Raw genomic sequence first — 24357 nt, forward strand, 5'->3', positions numbered from 1 at the left:
TCTTTAAAGTAGAGACACTACATACTGATATACACCTGAACATCAGCAGGAGAGGACTCTTTAAAGTAGAGACACTACATACTGATATACACCTGAACACCAGCAGGAGAGCACTCTTTAAAGTAGAGACACTACATACTGATATACACCTGAACACCAGCAGGAGAGGACTCTTTAAAGTAGAGACACTACATACTGATATACACCTGAACATCAGCAGGAGAGGACTCTTTAAAGTAGAGACACTACATACTGATATACACCTGAACATCAGCAGGAGAGGACTCTTTAAAGTAGAGACACTACATACTGATATACACCTGAACATCAGCAGGAGAGGACTCTTTAAAGTAGAGACACTACATACTGATATACACCTGAACATCAGCAGGAGAGGACTCTTTAAAGTAGAGACACTACATACTGATATACACCTGAACATCAGCAGGAGAGGACTCTTTAAAGTAGATACACTACATACAGTACTCCCTCCCCATCTGCTCATTCAAATAAGTGTAGATAATTCCAGGCTCATTCAAATAGGACCTACGGTTCAGGTTGTTTATATCATCAACAACATATTCAACCAACCTGAGGAATGAATTCAATAGTCGCTTGCAACAAAAATTAAAAAAAGCTCAATTTGATTTGTTGCTATAGCTTAACATATTTAACAGCTTTCAAAACTCAGAGATTCAGAGAGAAAAGAGCTGAGTTATGAAACTCATTTCCAACAAACTTTTTAGATTGAACGACTGGTTATGCATACTGCACTCACAGATTCATATCAGGCCTCTCATCCATTAATGGATTAAAAATCAGCCAACCAAGAATCATTTGAACTATATCTGATTTCATGAATATTAAATTAAAAGACCGCTTTGCTCCAAAAAAATATCTGGACCAGCACTTCCCACAATCAAACGGTTTTCAGTTACTGAATATCTACCCTCTTAATTCAACTGGAAAGGCTAAAGAAAACAGCAAATATGCATGACCTTTGCACGCATGTTTATTGAATAAAGGTGGAGAAATGTTCCATTCAGGACTTCCTTAAACAAATGTAAAGATCACATCTCTTGTTTTAAATAAGCCTTTGTTGTGTTAGAGTCAATTCACTGACAGCCTGTCTGCAGTATGATGGGACGGGTGGCGCAGTGGTCTGTGCGTTTGATCATCAGATCAAGGGGGCGTTGGGGAACTCCAGTTCGAAACCCGCTCCCGCCCCACTGCGTCAAGCCGTTGTGTCCTTGGGCAAGACACTTCACCCGAATTTGCTCCTGTGGGTATTGTCCACAGTAGATGACCATTACATATCTGTATGTGTAATGTGTATTTGTAAAGCGCTTTGAGAGTCTTTGATAAAGCGCTATAATAAATATAAGGATTATTATTATGACAGGAGGAGCTCAGAAAATGCAGGAAGAGTGCCCATTGAAACACCCCTCAAATCCCTTGTCCTCCCTCTGATCTGGGGCAGGGAAAGAGAAAAGGCCTTGGCTCTGATCAAACAGAAGACGATAAGTCAGAAGGCGCCTCTCCTGACGCAGAGTAAGGAACAAAGCCTGTAAACTAAATGAGTCATATTATTCACTTTAAAATGATAAACGATGATGATAACACTACTTCTATTTTAGAGGATACTAAAAAAGTAATTTATCATGATTGCTACATAACATTTACTTAAAATGTCTGGTTTTATCATTATATTCTTTAGATGATGGGGCAGTAGAGCAACAGGTCTTCAAACATAACAATACCAACCATTCATATGTGTCTGTTTATAAATCAGTTCCTCCTAACAAGACCAGTTTATATGTATGAGTGTGGTTATCGGGGAGCGTCTGACCATTCTTCATGACCTGAGATTAGGGCGAGTCGGTAGAGATACTGTGAGAGTTGGAAATTCACAATATCCAACCAAAATTCACAAGCGCACACTAGAGGTAGGACAACTTAAAGTGTCCATAGGGATAATACTAGTGTTTACCTCTCATTCACAGAGACTGAGGGGAGAATGCTACTGACGTCACTGGTTTAAAATGTCATCTTATCACTTCTGTACCTGTAGCAACATGCCCACATCAACACAGACAGTGTTTGTTTTATTCTGAACTGTCCAACGGCTTACAACCGGAACAGTTTGAGACTGAGAATGCCACAGTGGAGGGGTGAAGTGCATAATTCATTACATTTCATGAAAAGGTGACAATGAAACAGTGAACCAGTGATTGCTGCTAGTGTCATACAAATGCATATGTTTTATGATTATAAACTGGAGTACGTAATTGTAATCCAATAGATGGTAATGTTTCCTACCCGTCCGCCAGCTGTGCATTCTGTGTACGCTTGCAAGCTTCCATCAAAGTTGGGTTTTTTTCAGATTATATTTTCTTTGTAAAAATGAAATGTTTGGCCTGATTTAAATTTAAATTTCTATTTGTATTGAAGACACATGCCACATAGAAAATAACATTTTGTTACAGAAAAAACACAAGCAGTCAACTGAAGGGCCAAACTGTTGTGTTGTTCCCCTGTTTGTTCTTCTCTTTGAAAGCCCACCAAATTCCGACACACAAACAAAACAAACCAGTGAAGCAAAAAGTACGTCTATTAGAGTGTTGGAATGAATAACTGTTCATTTGCCCAATGATTTGTGACTCCATGTGTTTGGCAAGCACTTAACGGTTTTTTCACCACAGCAACAAAAAAAAAAGAGGGCTTTATAAACAGCAACAAATATGAATTGAAGCAGAATATATATTTCACTGATTACATTCATATTCAAAGTTGAAATCATTAAGTTGATATCATTTTTATCCATTTCTCAATAAAGTTTGACTCTAGACACCTGGAGACACATTTTCACTTTTTTTCTTCTGAACACAATTGTTAGTTGTAGTCCTTGACAGTTGCATCATGTATTAGCAGATAACTTAAATGTACAGAACAACATGTTAAAGGTCATAATAAACTCAATGTTGGTCACCATGGAAACACAGTGAGCTGTATTAGGGAGAATGACGTGAGTTCTGCTTTTCTCCATTAAAGAACAGTATCCTGAGATAAGTACTGCACTCCAGCCGAGCCCCCACTGGATGACACACATTCCTGGATTATCTTTGGGACACTGCAAGTCAGTACCTGCTTTAACCACAGCAGATGGAATAAGTGCCCTACAAAATGCAAACAGCTGGGTGTGATCCCGCATTCAAAGAAAATCTTTAGCAACTCTTAAATAACAGCAAATGTGAACAGTCACAGAAGACTTCCCTCTAATTGAGCTCTTCAACCTTTCTGATCATTTTTCTATTTACATGTATAATAACTTCAAGCTATGATGTAAGATACAACCTTTCTCCTCCTATAAAATCTGTTCAGCTCGTTTATTTATGTACTAATTATGGCTCATCTGTATGTTCAGTATACTGTGTGTGCCGGTAAACACATAGCAACACATGACCTGTCTGTCAAACCACAGGCACTATGGCTCTGAGAACACCCCCCGCTGGCAACCTTTATTTAACACCGCCCACACGCTCTCAGATCTTGCACTTTCATCACTCCGCTCCAACCTTATCCCTTTCTTTTTCTGCTTTCATCATTTTAAGCTTTCGCCCCCTTTTCCAAAAAATATCAGTGGCCCTATTCTGTTGATGTTCAGGTGTATATCAGTATGTAGTGTCTCTACTTTAAAGAGTCCTCTCCTGCTGATGTTCAGGTGTATATCAGTATGTAGTGTCTCTACTTTAAAGAGTCCTCTCCTGTTGATGTTCAGGTGTATATCAGTATGTAGTGTCTCTACTTTAAAGAGTCCTCTCCTGCTGATGTTCAGGTGTATATCAGTATGTAGTGTCTCTACTTTAAAGAGTCCTCTCCTGCTGATGTTCAGGTGTATATCAGTATGTAGTGTCTCTACTTTAAAGAGTCCTCTCCTGCTGATGTTCAGGTGTATATCAGTATGTAGTGTCTCTACTTTAAAGAGTCCTCTCCTGCTGATGTTCAGGTGTATATCAGTATGTAGTGTCTCTACTTTAAAGAGTCCTCTCCTGCTGATGTTCAGGTGTATATCAGTATGTAGTGTCTCTACTTTAAAGAGTCCTCTCCTGCTGATGTTCAGGTGTATATCAGTATGTAGTGTCTCTACTTTAAAGAGTCCTCTCCTGCTGATGTTCAGGTGTATATCAGTATGTAGTGTCTCTACTTTAAAGAGTCCTCTCCTGCTGATGTTCAGGTGTATATCAGTATGTAGTGTCTCTACTTTAAAGAGTCCTCTCCTGCTGATGTTCAGGTGTATATCAGTATTTAGTGTCTCTACTTTAAAGAGTCCTCTCCTGCTGATGTTCAGGTGTATATCAGTATGTAGTGTCTCTACTTTAAAGAGTCCTCTCCTGCTGATGTTCAGGTGTATATCAGTATGTAGTGTCTCTACTTTAAAGAGTCCTCTCCTGCTGATGTTCAGGTGTATATCAGTATGCAGTGTCTCTACTTTAAAGAGTCCTCTCCTGCTGATGTTCAGGTGTATATCAGTATGTAGTGTCTCTACTTTAAAGAGTCCTCTCCTGCTGATGTTCAGGTGTATATCAGTATGTAGTGTATCTACTTTAAAGAGTCCTCTCCAGCTGATGTTCAGGTGTATATCAGTATGAAGTGTCTCTACTTTAAAGAGTCCTCTCCTGCTGATGTTCAGGTGTATATCAGTATGTAGTGTCTGTACTTTAAAGAGTCCTCTCCTGCTGATGTTCAGGTGTATATCAGTATGAAGTGTCTCTACTTTAAAGAGTCCTCTCATGCTGATGTTCAGGTGTATATCAGTATGTAGTGTCTCTACTTTAAAGAGTCCTCTCCTGCTGATGTTCAGGTGTATATCAGTATGTAGTGTCTCTACTTTAAAGAGTCCTCTCCTGCTGATGTTCAGGTGTATATCAGTATGTAGTGTCTCTACTTTAAAGAGTCCTCTCCTGCTGATGTTCAGGTGTATATCAGTATGTAGTGTCTCTGCTTTAAAGAGTCCTCTCCTGCTGATGTTCAGGTGTATATCAGTATGTAGTGTCTCTACTTTAAAGAGTCCTCTCCTGCTGATGTTCAGGTGTATATCAGTATGTAGTGTCTGTACTTTAAAGAGTCCTCTCCTGCTGATGTTCAGGTGTATATCAGTATGTAGTGTCTCTACTTTAAAGAGTCCTCTCCTGCTGATGTTCAGGTGTATATCAGTATGTAGTGTCTCTACTTTAAAGAGTCCTCTCCTGCTGATGTTCAGGTGTATATCAGTATGTAGTGTCTCTACTTTAAAGAGTCCTCTCCTGCTGATGTTCAGGTGTATATCAGTATGTAGTGTCTCTACTTTAAAGAGTCCTCTCCTGCTGATGTTCAGGTGTATATCAGTATGTAGTGTCTCTACTTTAAAGAGTCCTCTCCTGCTGATGTTCAGGTGTATATCAGTATGTAGTGTCTCTACTTTAAAGAGTCCTCTCCTGCTGATGTTCAGGTGTATATCAGTATGTAGTGTCTCTACTTTAAAGAGTCCTCTCCTGCTGATGTTCAGGTGTATATCAGTGTGTAGTGTCTCTACTTTAAAGAGTCCTCTCCTGCTGATGTTCAGCACTAGAACTGCCAAGGGATTCATTTTGACTAACCCTGATACTGACGGGCCGTCAGGAGAGGGAGAGAGAGAGGGGAAAAGAGATGCCTCGTTTATTTCCCCTGTGTTATTATCAGAAGTTACTGTAAACTTTTGAATAATGTAGTTCATCTACTTTTAGTAGTTTGTTTAAATGTTTTAATGATGTTGTTTTTGTTTGTAGAAGTGCATCATTCCTTGATTTATTGTAAAATGAATCTGAACTTTTTGATCTGTTATGATGATAAACTGAGGCAATTTCTAAATGAACCCAATTAAGTGAGCTTTAAATCGTCCTACTTAGTTTATAAGGAAATTATGAAGAGGAACAAATTAAATGATTTGAAAATGATATCTATGTAGGTGCTGACGCTGTTGGCGGTTCTAGTGTTAACAGACATTTAAATTAAATATGTGTAATGGCAAATGCCATATATGATTTTCTTACCTGGAATTCTGCCTTTTTGAACAGACTTTTTGAGTCCTAGCTATATTGTCTGCAGTTCTAGGGTTAATATGAATCTAATATGATTGTCATCGGTCTAAATTAGATTTCAAATGATGAACTGTGTATGTAATGAAGATCATAGTGTGGGTTGAATCCATTTTCATAACCACTGTCTTTTAACTGATTTAAATGCGGAAACTGGGCTTATTCATCAGAATGTCGTATGACTTGACTTGCTTGACCTGAGCAATGACTTGACTTGACTTGCTTGACTCACCACAGTGACTTGGACTTGCTTGATACTTGTAGGTCAAGACTTGAGACTTGCTCATGACTTGCACATGTAGGACTTACTCCCACCTCTGGTATAAAGTGGTGCAGTGACGCATCCTAAAACCCGGAAGTAAGCTGCGCTCGGATTCCCTCGACAGAAGGCAATGGGATTTCACCATAGGATTTTGGAAAATAGCTTGAAATAAGGTCTGTGGAAAACGTACCTGTTAGATAAATGCACGTTTTGTTCAGCCGGATAATATCCACATGTCTACCCTACTTTTATAATTGTCTAATCATAAATCTATCGATTAGATTTATGATAAGAATAAGTTTGTTCATGATGGCTCATGTCAGTGATAGTGATGACATTGTTGCGAAATTATTAACCAAGTCATTTTCAAGATTGAGTTACAATGATAAATTGGAGTGGCAAAGGATCAGCTGCATGACCCGCCATCAAGTGCTTCATGTTTAAGTTATTTGATCATCAAAGGTAGGCCTAAGTCATTTTCAATGTGGGACTTCATTCATTTGTAATTGTTACTTGGCTGTGGGTGCCCTGTCATGATAGGCGTTTATATAAATGGTGTTTTGTGGTAGAGGGTCGCTGTCATTGATGCGTTTTGCACCCGGGCCGTTGTTTTGATATTCCGCTGAAGTATACGTGACGTAATAACTCTTCTTTTCTTTTTTTTCGAGGGAAGAGGGGGGGGGGGGGTCAGAGGGCCTAGGTATAAAAGTCATGGGTCGCCACTGAAAATAATAGACAGCTATCCGTGCTTGGTGGAAGAAGACTATTTCAAATCACCAAAAAAAAAGCGATTTCTACCCTAGCAACAATGAAGACATCAGTAATGGCACACATACACTCACCATCTGATAACAGCTTTTCAAATGGTGGAAGTTTCATTTATGAACTAAACTCTGCTGTCTGCATGTGAATTAAAACAGACCATAACTAGCAAGTCAAGAGAACATGGACAATAATATGTTTTCCTCTCATTTCACAGCATTTAATGTCGACAGCGGTGAGCCAGAACCACAATTATCTTTCACCACAGCTGCCGTGATTATTTTAAGGCTCAAATCTGATGAAAATATAAATCAGAAGAAAGGCAACTTGCTGTGTTTCATATAGAACACAGCCACATACTGACCATGGTGTTTTTAAAACGATAAGCTTCTACCATTGATAACAGTAGATATTAAATGTTCTAGAGCAAAGTAGTTGGAAAGTTACACAGTGAGATGACATCGACATTACTAACCCCATGCAAATCACTGATTAGTCGAGGAGCAATTATTCGTCATAAGCTTTTTTTCAGGCTAAAACATTTGAATATTTGCTGATTTTAGCAACTCAATTATGAAGAATTTGTACCGTCATACATGTCACTGTAATTTGTATGTCATTGTGAATTAAATATATTTGACTGTTAATCAGACGAACTCTAAATAAACTTGTAAAAAATTGCCCCCAGGTACAGTATACAGTAGCTTTTTTCTCTTTTTAGTTTTAAAATTAATTAAGCATACGCTAATTGAGTTAAAGTGAACAACTAAGTGCATTAGCCTTCCTAGAAAAATAACTTTCCAAACAGTAAAAAAACATATTTAAAAAAAGAGTAGAATGATAGGCGTTTTGGTATAATAAAAAAAAAAACTGAAAAAGTTATTCACGCAGAACAAGCAAGGCACATTAGCAGGGCTTAACTCGTGGATGTAGACCATCAGCAGCACGAGGAAGGAGCAGAAAAAGATGAAGAGGAGAGAAAGGACAGTTAAAATGAAGAGAATACGGAACAGTTTGGGAGGAGACAGATTAGGTAAATCTAAAAGTCTATACTATAAAAGAAAGTTGGTTCATTGGGTGTAGCTGTAGGGTATCTGATTAAACGTCCGTGGAACTAGGGCTGCTCAATTAATCATAACCCTAACCGCGATTATGGCTTGCAACGATTACGAAAACAACGTAATCGAAATAAAACGATTATTTTTTTATTATTACTTTTTTTATTTTTTCAGTTGAATTGTACTTAAAGTTCAGGGTAATCAACTGTTAAAAACATAGTTCAATTTGTTTTTCTCCAATAAATTGATGTTTTCAAAGTCAATGAATAATCCCGATTACAATTATTGACCTAAATAATCGAGATTATGATTTTTGCAATAATCGAGCAGCCCTACGTGGAACATCTTCAGATGAACATGAATGTCAGTACAAACGTCACAGAAACCCATCCATAGTCAGAAAGATAATTAGAATAAACCAACAATGTCATCCGTCTGAAAGCACGAGAGGAAATATCACCAAAGTTATTTAGGTCTGTTGCTTGATACACATTGCCATTGGTTTAAAATGGTAAAAACATGTCAATACACTTCTTTGGGGTTTCTGTTCCAAACCCTTAAAGGCCACACATTTCTGAAAGCCTCTTGTAGGACTTTCAGTGGATCAGACGTTCACACTTCTTTATTGAGTCCTTCCTGTACAGCACAGTCAGTAGAACTTTACTTCCATTAACTCTACGCCCACACATCGATCTTTTTTCCTTGGCTGACTTCACTGCTTCTCTTTACAAGGCTGGAACGTTCTGCAATTTCACACATTTTAACCTTTCCTTTCAATTGCTCTGCTTCTTCACCCTCTGTGTGGCCTTTTAACCCATCACCCCTGGAACCGGAGCCCATTGTTCATTTATCTCTTCTACATTCACTACTCTCATAATAAAAGCTTGTTTCTATTACAGTGTAGAATCTAAGTATTGAGGATGTCTCGAACACAAAAAGACAAGAGATTTTGACCGCTCTTTAATTAGATCAAAGACTTCATGTTTTTGTTAAGTGCTCACCATTTTTCAAACTGTTTTTCGTTTCAAAAAAGTCTTTTTTTTGTGCCTTCTTGTAATTGACAGTGTTAAAAGGGAAAGAGATGAAAAATCGAAATTCACCAACGATGATAGGCGTCCTCTAACAGTAACTGATGTTGTCAGACTCAAGCTGTGGTGCTACGCTGGACTCCAAGGATTCAATGTGGAACCACATCTGAGTTAACACTGTCAATGGCTGAATCAGACACTGACCTTCTCCCAGATATCCACAGTTTATGAAGGCCTACAGCAGAACTTCTCAAACTCCGGACCGAACTTCAAATCAATCCGGACCGAACCCTGCGTCCCATTATAAAAAATGAAAATTATACAAAATAAAAAAATAAAAACGTTGTGATTCTGATGTAAATTAATGTATATTTTCTTGTGTCTGACGCGTGAGAATGAACGTGCATTTACTTGTGTGCGCGAGCGTGACACGCATTGCAGATCGCAAGTTAACCGCAAGTTTACCTTGACTTTCTAATGCTTCTAATGCCTTTTTTGCCGAGGTTCAAGACAAACCGTGCCATTTCTCCCACTAGTTCAAGCCACTGTATGTATGGACAAGTGAGTTTGGCAATGTACTTACATAAAATACATTTTTCACTTGTAAAGAATGGACAAAAATTGGGGTCACTGGAATCTTCTTCTTCGGCATCGTATTTTACGACACCGCTAACGTAAGTGAGCGGTAAGATTTTACTGCATCACACATAGGGTTGGATATCGTTTGGATTTTAACGATCAGATGATCGCTGTGCAGCGTGCAGCGATCAGATGATCCGGAGCATAGAGAGAGAGCTGCGGTCCGCGGGGCTCGGCCTCGCCTCCTGTCCTCACAACTCCGGAACCGAGTTTTGCTTCCCAACCTTGCCACTGTGCTACACGTCGTTCTTATTATACATCAGGGATCACCAACTACATTTGTCCAAGGGCCAAAATGTATCCAATAGACACTATCGCGGGTCAGCGATTTTTATATAGCCCAGAATTTTGAAGTGGGGGGGGGGGTGCTAGTGGAGCACGCTCAGGTACTGCAGACCGCATAAAGCTTAGCAAACTCTTCACGCTAACGAAGGATAACTTCTAGGCAGGGTTGGGAGGGTTACTTTGTAAATGTAATCAGTTACTGAATACATGCTCTGAAAGTAATCAGAATACAGTTACAGTTACGTGTCTTAAAAATGTATTCAGATTACTTTTAGAATACTTTCTTTTTCCATAACAGATGGGTATGTTTTGGTGAACAGGAGACACTTATTTTACTGTTTTAATGGCTTATCAAGAACTCAAACACAACATCTTGGTGTCATTCTGGACAGCTCTCTCATCTGCACCCCACATAAAAAACATCACCCAGACTTGATTCTTTGTACTGTCTTAAAACCTTTCCTTGGAATAGGTTATGTTTATTATTATCTGTGTATTTATTCCTATTTATACATTTCCCATCTATTTACCTTTATTTTTGTATCATTTATTTGGTACATACTTCTGATAATTGTATATGTAACTGACTGTTTTGCACTCTGGTTAGACCCTCCTTAAATTTCGTTACACTGTGCTTGCATTTTTGTAATGACAATAAAGTAATCTAATGTTATGAATTGTAAGGTGTCCTTGGGTGCTTTGAAAGGCGCCCCTAAATAGAATGAATTATCATTATTATTTATTATTTATTATCTGAAACGATGTAATAACTGTTAAAACTTTTTCCAGTCACTTGCCCCATGCATTCAGCAGCAGCAGGCCATTCACTTTGATTTGATCCCGTTATGAAATGTCATCATTTCGACAATAAAGACATTCTACATAAAGGTTATCTTGCACATTTTATCGAACCATCTCCGTTTCTAACTTTCAATATAGTTTAAAAGAGATCTCTCTCTCATCTGCGTGCGGGGGCGGGGCCTCACAGACACGCTGCATCTCTCTCTCGCTCACAGACATGCTGCAGCGCTGTGCAGTGTGCACACAGTTCTGCCGGTAATGAATATTACATTTTGTGAGGAAACTTTTCCACCAATAATTCCAATAAGTATTCCAAAATGTATTCACTTCAGGTTTACGAAAGTAACTGTAATCAGATTACTCGTTTTTCAAATGTAACGCCAGCTGAATACAGTTAGCCTACTTGATCTTTGTATTCTCATTACGTAACGCCGTTACATGTATTCCGTTACAACCCAACCCTGCTTCTAGGCTACTGTCCCGCAGCTCCTGCCTCTCTGTTGGACTATGTCGCAGCTGGGCTACTGCTGTGGTGCGGACCGCATTAACCAGACTCTTCACAGCGAAGGATCACTTCTTGTTCAAGGCAGGGAAGGTTTTGCAGTACACAGTCTACTGACCTGCAGCTGCTGCCTCTCTGTTGGACTCCGGTACTGCACCTTACTCACGAGACGTTGTAAAAAAAAAAAAGGGTGGGAGCCGAATGCAGTAACCACTCCGCCAACGCCACAGTCACCCCCGTCGTGCGGGCCGGATGAGAATGTCTGGCGGGCCGGATGTGGCCCGCGGGCCGCCAGTTGGTAATCACTGTTCTACATCCATGGTCCCGCCCCGTCTAACAGTACAGAAAGCGGCGAGATGCATTTCCTTAGGAATCGACAAGCAGAACCTAAACTAACATTTCTAAACGAACAATGGCGGACACGGACCATTTGCGAATGAGTTCTGCCTTTTGTAAACTGAATTTATCAATAATTTGTCAATAAATGAGGGCGAAAAAAATCACTTGTCCACTGGACAAGTCAATTGAAAGATCTACTTGTCCGATACCGTAAATAACACGTCCTGGACGGTGGGACGTGTGCTTTTTTGCACACTGCAGGGGCGCCGTTTGCGGACAGGCAAGTGCTTGGACCAGAAGGGGGCCCCCAAAGAAGGTAGATTAAGAAGGTCCACAGCAACGAAAACATGAAACACCCTTTAATTTACTGCAACGACATGTCGGGAAACCCTCTCAAGGGGGGCCCATGCATAGCGCAAACTAATTCTTAATTTCAGTTTCGTTGCTCTGCTCCGGGGGTGGGGGACTTTACTGGCATTGATCCGGACCAGTGACCTAGTATACAATTCACATGTGGACCTTTAATAGTTTTTCCTTGTACGATGTGAGGGTCTAAGGATAGAGGGTGTCGTTTTTCCTCATACTGATATTCTGAACAATCTGTGCTGTTGTATTTGCTGTAAAGTGTCTCTACTGTAGGCTATTTTTATTATATGTACAGCACTTTGGCTCGACCAAAAATCCTTTATAAATGTGCTATATAAATAAAACTTGATTTGATTAATAAAAAAGTTTGAGTACCCCTGGCCTACAGGGTTTGGGTTTAACTTTTTTACAATAAAAATCCACACAGATTGCCCTAATGCACTTCCTAAGCCTCTTTCTGAGCCTGAAAAAGAGCTCTTGCTGTGGCTGCCCTTAAAAAACATCAATCCAGTGAATGATGCAATCCAACATTTCATCCACTGAGTATTTGAAAGAGAAAAAAAAACATACTGATGGAGGGAAGGCAGGGAAGACGAAACAAGATTTTAGCCAAAACTGATCAGTGCTTTTGCATTGGGAAAGCCAAATAATGTCCTTTTTAATATGATGCAACTTCAGCTAGCCGCAGACGTAATATAGTAACCATTAATCATCGCAGCAGAAATCCCAAGGCAGTGCCTGGTTCTCATAAGAAAAAGCTCTCTGGACCTAATGTATACTTCACTGTCTCAAAATGTTTAACAGAGTGAGTTTCAAATGGTCAAAATAAATGATATTGTTCGTGTCGCTCACTGCAATTAACACATGTATTCCATTGGTGGAGGCGTGTTGTTCTAAGTACAATCGTCACAATCGTCTCGTCTTAAATAAATAATGGTTCCTTGTTTTTCCTGTTGCAGGTGCTGCCAGTTCTAATGGATTATAGAACAGTATTGCTATTGTAAACAGGACCAGATCAGGGAAGATGTTTGGAGTTGATGGAAAGAGTTCTGGGACCACAACTCCCACAGGTCATCCACAAATTCACACTATCCTTATCTCTATAAAGAGTGAAGAACAATGGCTTCTCTTCTTCCCCATTCACAGGAGTATGCGAGAACAGAGATAAGAAAGGGAATGAGAATGAGGGAAAGGGATGAATTTTCAAAGTGCCGCAGAGCGTCAGAGGGACAGCTCTCACAGTCAGTGGAGTGGTTTATTAAGGCGGAGGAGAGCACAACTGGAAGATGTGGTCTCCAGATTGGAGCCTCCAGTCTGTCTGACGGAGAAAGCAGCTCTAATTAAAGCCGGCAGCCTGTCCCTCAAGTGGCTGCCCTACTTGGCTAAATGAGGATTTAGAATAAAGCCCAGAAGGAATACTCCAGTTTATCCCTGCTTCAAACAGATGGGAAGAGGCAGCACCTGAGTGGATGAAACCAATGAAAGACAAGATGGGAGGGGCTTTAAGTGACTCCCACTATGAAAAGTCATACAGAAAAGCATATACTGTAGAGTCAGCAGTAGAAGGACAGGCACATGTAGATATAGCACTATTATTATACAAACTATGAACAAGACCGTTTAAAATTGTAATCATCGCCACTCCTTAGGTATCGGTAGGTATATAACCAGGGCTGCACATAACTGGTGCGCAGGTGCGCATGCGCACCTCCGCCAAAAAAAGAGCACCGGGTCATTTGAAACAAAGCGCATTTGCGTACCAACATTGAGAGAGAGGGAGAGAGAAGGGAGAAGAGAAAAGAGAGGAGAGAAGAGAGATAAGAGAGAGAGAGAGAGAAAGATATTTGCGAGTTGCATATGAACCATGGCCGGACTCAGGGCCGGCCCGTAGCGCTGGCTAGATGTTCGCCTAGGGCGCCAGATCTGTGGAGGCGCTGCGCTGGCAGTTCTGGGAGGGAAACAAACATTTTGACTGTTGGGGCTCATCCTAATTTTCGGCCTTGATGTAACAATATTCACAATTAAGTAAATGTAACACCCTTTTCATCCTGGTTACACGTTTCATTTGCCCTGTACGATGGGTGCTGTAAGTGATGAAAATGGGGGATGTTGGCTTATCTGGCGCCCGCAGCTCACAGCCAAAATGCGAGGGAGAGAGGGAGGGTGCACCGGTACCGGCGCTGTTGTCTGGTGCCGTGCTAGCTGCTCTAACGGATATTAGAAGAAGATGTTTCTATAATAATGTGGAGGGAGAGTCCTCTCCAGTCAGACTGAGAGGCTGATAAGTTAACTACAGCTCAGTGAGGTAAAGGACTCTTAGTCTAAGTTCAAACGGTTTGGTCACAATTTATGTAAACATATATTTCCAAGGCACTCCTTTATAATTATTGGGATAAACAGGTTTTAAATCATTCCAATGTATACTATAGGACAGTAACCAAACATATCCTTTAAAACTGGAGAGATAAAACAAATGCATAAATAAATGTTAAGGTAAAATAAGATATGAATGAACAACACAAATAAAATAAGTTACATTCATTTGTTATTGGCTATGGTAGGTTATTGGTTATGTTCACATACTTATTTGATTACATCCACTTGTCTAAGATGACAACAGAGACTTTCGACCCAAACCCAGCTGTTGACTTGTGGATGCAAGCAGCTAATCACAGACTCAACCAGAGAGAAAGAAGTAGGCCTACATCATCAGCTACCATGTCTGACAGAGAGGAAGACAGTGAGGAGAACAGTCAGGAGGGTAGTGATGACAGCTTGTAGGATTACTGGTCGTGCTAATGTTGTCTTGTGTTCACCTCTGCATGTGTGTTCAGTGTTCACCTCTGCATGTGTGTTCTGTGTTCACCTCTGCATGTGTGTTCAGTGCGTGTGTCTGGCAAATAAAGTCAAGACCCCTCAAAAGTTACGGTTTATTTCATTTTAAGGATGAGCACCAAGCAACATCTCCAGGTGCTCCTTTGAGAACCAGGGCAAAAAAGTTATGTGCACCCCTGATTATAACTTATATTTGTGGGGGGTTTTGCAGGTTAAACTTGTAAAAATAGGGCAAAAAGCTCATCACAATTTCCAAATGTGACTTCATGTACTACTTCTTTTGTGCAACGAACAAAGAAAAAAAACCTTGAAATATTTAAAGGTCCCATGTCATGGCCATTTCTACTGATCATAATTCCATTGTTGAGGTCTACTAGAATAGATTTAAATTGTGCAATTTTCCAAACTCACATTGGTTTCTCATACAGCATCTCTGTAAAGTATGTGTATTCACTCTCTGTCCTACACGGCTTGTTGGAGCTCCTGCCCCCCCCCCTCTCTCTGTGAGCCCACTGTGCTCTGATGAGTCTACCACCGTTACAGCGGAACATCAGTGATTATGTGTTACAATGGCGTTAGCAACCACAAAATGTTGAGTACCCCAAAGTGTTATGTTACAAATGTATAGTACGGCTTCACATATAAACTGCCGGATGCGAACTTGCATATGTTGGGCTATTTGTACAATTAGCACAAGTTGCGTTAATTAGCATGAATTACCATTATGGGCCATGTCAGGGGTGTCCAAACTACAGCCCTGGGGCCAACTGCGGCCCGTTGTCCATTTTGAATTGGCCCTCAGCAAATTCAAGAAGTAAAATGGAACATGGCCCGTACATGAAACTTGTGCTTGTCTTATACTTCTTAAATATATTTGTAAACATATATTAAATAGTATTCAAGTTGAAAACATTTTCTTACAAATCTTAGTTGATAAATAAAGCCTAATAATTTATTTGCATAACAAACTTGAAATACACCCTTCTTATTTCCCTTTATAATAAGCACTCTGAGGGCTCTGTTTAAGGGAGGGGCTGCAACACTGTTTGTAACAGAATAAATGAAACCCTCTGCAGAGCTGTGATGGAGGCTGTTTTTCTTAAAGCATATTCAAGTATCGAGAATAATTTACCTCCATTTGATTGATTTTGCTCCCTTTTAACTTAACATATGAGGCAATATGCCTCATCTTTAGTGATTGGCCCAGCCCTTTGTGTAATTTTCTGTATGTAAAAAAATGTGGACACCCCTGGCCTATGTGGACAATAGTTCAAAAATGGCTTGGACAATTTTGGAGTGATTTAAGTGATGAGTGCAGTTGCTGTGTGTTGACACACAAAGAAGCCCTTGTGTGGTGGGATTTACTAATGAATTAATGATGCTGAAACAATGTTAAATATGAAGCGCAATAAGATTTAAATCTTTGATGGAAGCAGTTAGGATCAGAGGACACACTTTAGGCAAGAGAGACAGATATATTAAAGGGTAACGGAGACATGATGACATTCTCTAAGGGGGCTGACCCCATTTACACGGGAATGCAAACAAACCGAATTCACACGGATACGGCTCAATAAACGTGTCCCCTCACACGAGACCGCTCGACCTGCTGGCGACGCTGCCACAAAATACACCAAAAGCAGCGAAGAAGACCCCCGAGCATGCTTCTGGTTATTCTCCGCGGTGGATTTAGCAACATGTAGTTCATGTAGTTCTCCATGTCCACTTGTTGCTGATGGTTGTGGTAGAGGAGCTGTAGATTTTGCACTAACATCAGTAGCATGGTCAGTAGCTACTGACAGTAGCTACAGCAGTGAGCAGCAGAGGTAGGGAGAGGCAGGGCTATGGCTTCATACGAAAATTATCGTATAGGACATACACACGGAGCCGTTTGGCCCCCCAGAGCGTTCCGTCCGCAGATCTATCCACCATGTGACCCGTTATCGTTTTAAAGGTCCGTTTCCGCGGTTCCGTTATGGCCTCGTGTGAACGAACGGGCAATATGAAAGAGTAAAGTAGCGGATACAACCCGTTTCATTCCCGTGTAAACAGCACCTTAAGATTTAAGTGATGAGTGCAGTTGCTGAATCCATTTCTGATATTTTCAGGATCAGAAATTGCAGTTTTAACCAGAGACTGGCAATATTTTGTCGTTTTATGGGACAAAAAAAGCCCACAGAGGGTACACATATGGCCAATATTAAAACTGCCATGTTTGATCCTGAAAAGGTCAGAAATGCATTCAGCATCCTTGATAACTACCCTAATCACTCAAACTGTCCAAAACCAAAAGGCTTTTTCATCGAAATAGAATATAATGCTAATTAAAAACCTTTGCTAATTGTCCAAATTGCCCAACATTCGGCAGTTTCTATGTGCCCGTATTAAACATTTCTATCATAAAACTTTGGGGTACTCAACATTTCCGGGTTCACACTGCTGGCAACTAGACTATTATGAGTGACAGATGGCTACCATTCTAAAGCACGTGTTTATCTTATCATACATATTTCATGCTGTTGATTTTCCTCTATTCATTCACCCCAACATTTATTGTTCGAAAAGAAAAGAAAAGCTGGAAGGATAAGTCCTTTTCTTCCAGTGGATTGATGTGGAAATGAGGCCTTTGTCAAAGAGTGGGGAGTCCTCTACACCTGCTGACAGCTGCTCTATAACATGGCAGCCTGATTTCTGCTTTTCATGCTCCCTCGTCACTCTAATGAGATATTTTTAGACTGTCGCGAGCAGCTGGGCATCACTTAAAAGACGAGGGAGTCTGGGGTGAATTAATAAAAATACACTTCCCTCACTGCTCTACTGTTAAGCTTCAACTCCAAATCTCATCACTGAGTTTGAATGCATTCAAATCCAGTTAAATTTAAAAGAAAAGGTGTCTTTAGTCTCAGCTGAATCAATAACAGAGGGTGAAACAGTGAGGTTTTGTCCTTGGGTAAAAATAAATGCAAGGACATAAAACAAAACTCCATCTGTTGTTTTCCCTGGTGGAACACTCAGAGCAGAGACAACAAGAGGCTCTTATCAGTGCCTAATGGTCAGTGAATGTTGACAGCTATCCACTTAGCAAAACCCACAGTCAACGACAGAAAGTAAGGGAACGCAAACTAATTGAATTCGATACCAAAAAAGTCTTCCGTTCACACGGATACGGCTCAATAAATGTGTCCCCTCACACAAGACCGCTCGACCCGCTGTAGTACATATGCCGGGCCTGTAAGTGGCGCTCTACTTCCGCCACAAAATATACCAAAAGCAGTGAAGAAGACCCCCGAGCATGGTTGCCCTTCTGTTTATTCTCCGCGGTGGATTTCGCAACATGTAGTTCTCCATGTCCACTTGTTGCTGATGGTTGTGGTAGAGGAGCTATAGATTTTGCACTAACATCTGTAGCAGTAGCTACTGACCATGCTACAGCAGTGAGCAACAGAGGTGGGGAGAGGCGGGCTATGGCTTCATCGTCATCAGGAAAATGATCGTATAGGAAGTACACACGGAGCCGTTTGGCCCCCCCAGAGCGTTCCACCTTGGGACCCGTTATCGTTTTAGGGGTCCGTTTCCGGGGTTCTGTTACGGCCTCGTGTGAACGAACGGGCAATATGAAAGAGAAAAGTAACACACACCTTAGCAGGGCTCTGTGTAAATGACGCTGAGCTCCTGACATTATCTGCTAAGCCAACCACTCACACCGGTGTGTGCCCTAATGGAGCCCTTCATTTAGAGCAGGGGTGGGGAACCTTTTTCCTCTCAAGGGCCATTTCAATGTTTTCAACATCCTCCGACGGCCGTACAAATGATTGACCTCTGCTTAAAAATACTAAAATCACAGCCCATTCATTTGGCCTTTCTTTCATGCTGTGCAAAGAAAAAGCAACCTCTTAATCCAGATATCTCACCATGACTCACGCACGCATGCACGTGCACGGTTGTGGCATGACCACCAAAACAGAAAGATATGGACACGATGTGTGCAAATGTATTTAGTTTCTTATCCATGTGGACATGATTTAAGTGGGGTGGGGACCTCCTCTAGGGGGGTCCGGAGGGCATGCTCCCCGGGAAGATTTTATTTATTTTTTTAATATTGAAGTTAAAAGCATCAATCTGGTGCACTTTGAGAGCAACATTAAGAGATCTATGGATACATCTCTCAACACCCATATGAAACAGAACTGTAAGCAGATTTATTTGTCTTTCTGGATATTTTACAAATCACTCTCCTTTCAAACTGTATTCTTCTTTATTAATAACAACTTTTTTTTACTATCATATAGTATTTTATACCCGTTTACTTTATTCTCTTGTTTTTTTATAACTATAATGATCATATAAAGATGTGCCTTTACCTCACTGGTTGTAGAAAAAGGTTTTTATATTCGTTAGCATAGCTAGCTAACCAGATGCTAATAACAACAAAGCTATTGACTGTATGATCAGTATGTCAGATGAACAGATCGCCACTGTGCTTACAAGACACAGCCACGCAAAAACTGCGGCAAGTGTACGGCTCCTTATGGGTACTGCATGTGTGAGGTCCCGGCCAGGAGCGGCGTTCTGGTGCTCTCCGTCAGAACTGCACCCCTGTCAGACGAGACATATACCACGTGATGACACGTTATGCCCCGTCTACACTACAGGCATCGAAAAATGCTTTCACCGCTTCGCCCATTCACTTGAATGGGGTGACGTAGTTGATTTTGAATCTTCGCCGAACTGCATTGTGGGGAGCGGAGCGTGGCTTTGCAAGCATCGTGAGCATCAAAAGTTAAGCAATGTTCAACTTTTGAGGCTCGATGCTTGGCATAAGCCAATCAAATCCCGTTTATGCAAATCCCGCCAGTACAAGCGCTAGCCAATCAAACCGCGTGCAAGCTGGGAGAGCCAGACCGCAGTTCATTTCCTCATATTCCAAACGAGAAATTACGGTAGCAAATCACCCGGTTCTTTACGACCAGAACTATTTACCGGGATACAAACCGGAGGAACCAGGCATGGAGGGAGGTGGCAGAGACAGTGGGTGAAACTGGTAGGTTTTCGCCTGTTTGGGGATTTTATATCCAGTTTACTTCGTTTTAACATTGCTATTGCTTTGTATGTCGGGGGCGGGAGATTCATGTGATTGGTCGCGAGAAATCGCCAAGCCTCAGACACGCCCAGCTTCAAGATTTGTTTATGCCTGTAGTGTAGACGGCCCGTTAGGCTCGTGTTGTGTTCAAGGACGCTAACCTCGGCAAGGAAAAACAGGCATTCGCTTATTTAATTATTTTGCGGTCTAGATTTCTTACATTTTTGCGTGTGTTTATAAATGACCTCGAGGGCCGTATCAAATTGTCTCGCGGCCCGGGGGCCGGAAGTTCCCCACCCCCGATTTAGACACTCACATCAGGCCTGTTTGCGCATCTGTTTGGGAGTCTGGTGTGTGTGAACATTACTCTGGAAGAGTTACGAGTCAAGTCACATGACTTGACTGGCGTCGCATATTTTTGGACTTGAGACTTGCTTGACTAACATTGATTAAAGACTCGACTTTGACTTGGTATTCATGACTTGAGACTTGACTTAAGCTTGAGACAGATGACTTGAAAGGACTTGACTGTTTAAAATTAAATATTTGCGTTTGTTTTTGTAGTGAGATATTACGTTTAGTTTTTTTTTTAAAAACGTAATTGGGTGATTATAGCACCGTGCGCGCAAACCTGGTAACCCACGGCAGGAGTGTCAGTTAACATGGCAGCGGCTAGCGTTGGTCCAAAAATAGTGAAGTTTGGATTCAAGGATTATTTTGTCGATGACGCTAATAAGAAGAGAACAGCGGTATGCAGGGTCTGCAGCATAAAGATCAGTGACACAACCACCACAACATCCAACTTAATTCGTCACTACAACAAAACCCCACAGAGAAAGGCTACGTGCATGTGTTAGCTAGAAAGCTAACGTTAAGTTTAAGCTACGTTAGACTTGGTTTCAAATCGATTAAGCATTGCAAAGAGAAGACAAAACGTTAAATGAACACTAGAACCGACAAGGGATTCATTTTGACTAACCCTGATACTGACGGGCTGTCAGGAGAGAGAGAGAGAGAGAGAGAGAGAGAGAGAGAGAGAGGAAAAGAGGTGCCTCGTTTATTTCCCCTTTGTTTTTACAGAAGTTACTGTAAACTTTTGAAAAATGTAGTTAATCTACTTTTAGTAGTTTGTTCGTTTGAGACTTGCACATGACTTGCACATGTAGGACTTACTCCCACTTCTGGTTACAGGGCTCACTGCTGGTAAATGAAGCGTCACGAAAAATTATCTGATTCAAATTCAGTAAATGACATTATTGTTCAGCTGAACATGTCTGAGCAAGTGATTCATAGGACACTGACAGCAACACTTGCATAATTAACAGCACAAAGACTGTGATATACTCTGATGTCTTTATTACCCCACATACTATATTTAGCTCTCCATTTATTTTGTTTCCATGGGAATGAAGGTTGACGGTGAGCGGCTGTGGCCCGGGGTATTTTCCAGAAGCAGAACGGCTCCTGAACCATAGCTAACTGCTCCACATTCTGGAGGGTTTGTCAAGAGATCATTTCCACTCGGCTGAGTCCAAGCATCACTAGGTCTGTGTTCAACAGCTGCCCTGGTTTCCCCTCATACAGACGGGCTTTCAGTTCAGTACATCTGGATAATGTTTTAGTTCGGCTGCATGTTCTGTGTTCGGCTCAGTGTCAGGGCTTTTATTTTGAAGGAAGGCATTTAGGATAAGCAATGCACATACAACACATTGGTTATACTATGTGACTTCAAACATGATTAAAATGTCTTTACGGTTAGACAATAAAAAAGTAGGAAACATAAAGCTAATACATTAAATAATTGCCCACATGTTCATACCCTTCAAAACAGCCCAAAGAACCGTGGGTTTATCGAATCCACCAGACCAAACGTTCAATACATTACAAAATGGTACATGAGCAACAATTGATAACTGGTTGTTTTTGAGAGGATCCGACATGTTTTACACTCAGGATCCAATCAAATTGAATGTTTCACCTGAACGAGTCACACCAATGCTGCTCTCAATCCAAGCTGTGTCCTATCTGCATAGCGACGGCCCACTTCCTGATTCCCATGGGGGAATCTTGCAATATGCTTTTCCTATAAAATATTCCGTCGGCATACTTCAAGTGACGGCTCAAATACATTCTCACAGAATATGTGACAGCAAGAAGTTCAACAAATATCATTCCTATCTGTTAAAGCAGATCTACTAAAACCAAAGATGCCCACAAACAGATCAGGATCTGATTATAATCGTGGATTTCCTTTTAAAAGCAGAGATTGCCAAGACACGTTTGTCAAAACCTCTTTCTGATTTTGTACTTTAAAACAATTAAACCGCAGAACAGTCATGCCGTTCTGCCTTGGAATTGCACTGCACCAGAAATACTGCCTTTGTGTGAAGCCAGAGTTTACAGCCTCTCCAAATAGAGGGAGCTTCCTGTTTAGGATTTCTCCTCACACACACACACACACACACACACACACAGCAGCGTTGGCTACCAGCCTGGGGTTTCCCTCGGTGAAACTGAAGCAGCTGCATGTGCTTTACTGCTGTATTCACTCTGCTGAACTGCCGTCATGTAAACCCTGGAAACCAGATAATGGTCGCAATCATGACTTGCGTCTACAATGTTGATTAACACGTTCATCATGCATGGAACCAGACTGACCAAATTGTTGGCCTGAATTTAGTTTTTCTGTATCCACGATGACAAGAATATTATATATACAAATATTACTATAATTTATATAAAATGTAAATACAAATGTATATAAACAGGAAATGTAAGGTAAATGTGCTTGTTAGTCTTCTTCTCTTGTTGTATCAGAGTGGAGAGGCTGCTGTATACAGTATAAGCTCTCATCTCCCTCCACACTAGTCGTGTTAATGCAGGTAAGGGTTTCAGGAATCCACATGTTGTAGTTTGAAAGTATGGTATATTTCAATATATTCATGCATCAAATAACGGTTTTTTTATACATTTGTTTTAACAGTTGTAGTTACAATGATGTCACATAATGCATTTGAAAGCAGATGTATTTCCTTTCCTGTTTCTATCACACTTTCTAAAACCTGTTTCGATTGATTGAATGTGTCTATTGTGATTGATTATTAATAAAAACGAATAGTTATTCTTAATTAACCTGCAGATGATTTCCGCATCGGTACCGACAGGTGTGGGAGAAGTTCGGAGAAGGACTTTCGGGCGGCACCAAAGTTGTTCTGGAAAACTGTCCGAAACCTCAGGAGGGGGAAGCAGGGAACCATCCAAGCTGTGTACAGTAAGGATGGGACGTTGTTGACCTCAACTGATGGAGTGTTAGGGCGTTGGGAGGAACACTTTGAGGAACTCCTGAACCCGACAACTCCGCCCTCTATGGTAGAGGCAGAGCTGGAGTATGACGGGGGATCAACACCAATCTCCCGGGGGGAGGTCACTGAGGTCGTCAAATAACTCCACAGTGGCAAAGCCCCGGGGGTGGATGAGATCCGCCCAGAAATGCTGAAGGCTCTGGATGTTGAGGGACTGTCATGGTTGACACGTCTCATCAACGTTGCGTGGAAGTCGGAAAGTCAGGCCGATTGTCGAACCTCAGATTGAGGAGGAACAATGCGGATTCCGTCCTGGTCGTGGAACAACGGATCACCTTTTTAATCTTGCAAGGATCCTGGAGGGGGCCCGGGAGTACGCTTATCCTATCCTACCCCCTCATCTTTTCAGTTTACTCTAATTTTCCTTCAGGTGAGAGTGAGTGGCCCGGGCTTGGAATCGATCATGAACTCCTTTTCCATAAACATGTTGTAATTTCTCTTTTTTAAAACACAAGATACTCCACACACACACTCCATGTTTAGAATCCCCCATGTTGCTTGTTTCCACGCAGCTGTTGATGCTGAGGAAACCCCCTGCCTCCCCCATGAGACCCTACATCTGCTGCTGTTGTGCAATGACATGCCTTTTCAAGCATATCTCCTTTTGTGTGTGCATATGCGTTGTTTGGCCATTAGGATCATTCAGCAATGCTTGACTGACTGCTCCCGACTGCACAGATAATGATTGAGAGAATAAAAAAGCAGTGGAAAGGCACATTCAAAGTCTCCATGCCTTCACTTGAGCTCTATTTAAAAAATTAAAAAAGGTAAACAGGAAAAGAAACAAGGGAAGAGAGTTTTTTCTTATTCTGAGATCATATGCAGCTAATCAGAAACCACATTGTGTGGTTGTGATCAGAGAGTGAGTCACAAAGAGAGCTGTCTTCCTTCATGTTGCTATCACTTTGATGAGGGGAGTTACAAA

At 41.1% G+C, this 24357-nt stretch overlaps 1 protein-coding gene across 13 annotated transcripts in view; it reads right to left on the reverse strand.

The window, feature by feature from the left end:
- Positions 1-24357, reverse strand: part of LOC117547272 (calcium/calmodulin-dependent protein kinase type II delta chain) — a 115318-nt gene that overhangs the window by 85826 nt on the left and 5135 nt on the right. The window lies entirely within an intron of this gene.

Source organism: Gymnodraco acuticeps, unplaced genomic scaffold (genome assembly GCF_902827175.1).
Source record: "Gymnodraco acuticeps unplaced genomic scaffold, fGymAcu1.1, whole genome shotgun sequence".
In the NCBI taxonomy this organism is placed as follows: domain Eukaryota; kingdom Metazoa; phylum Chordata; class Actinopteri; order Perciformes; family Bathydraconidae; genus Gymnodraco; species Gymnodraco acuticeps.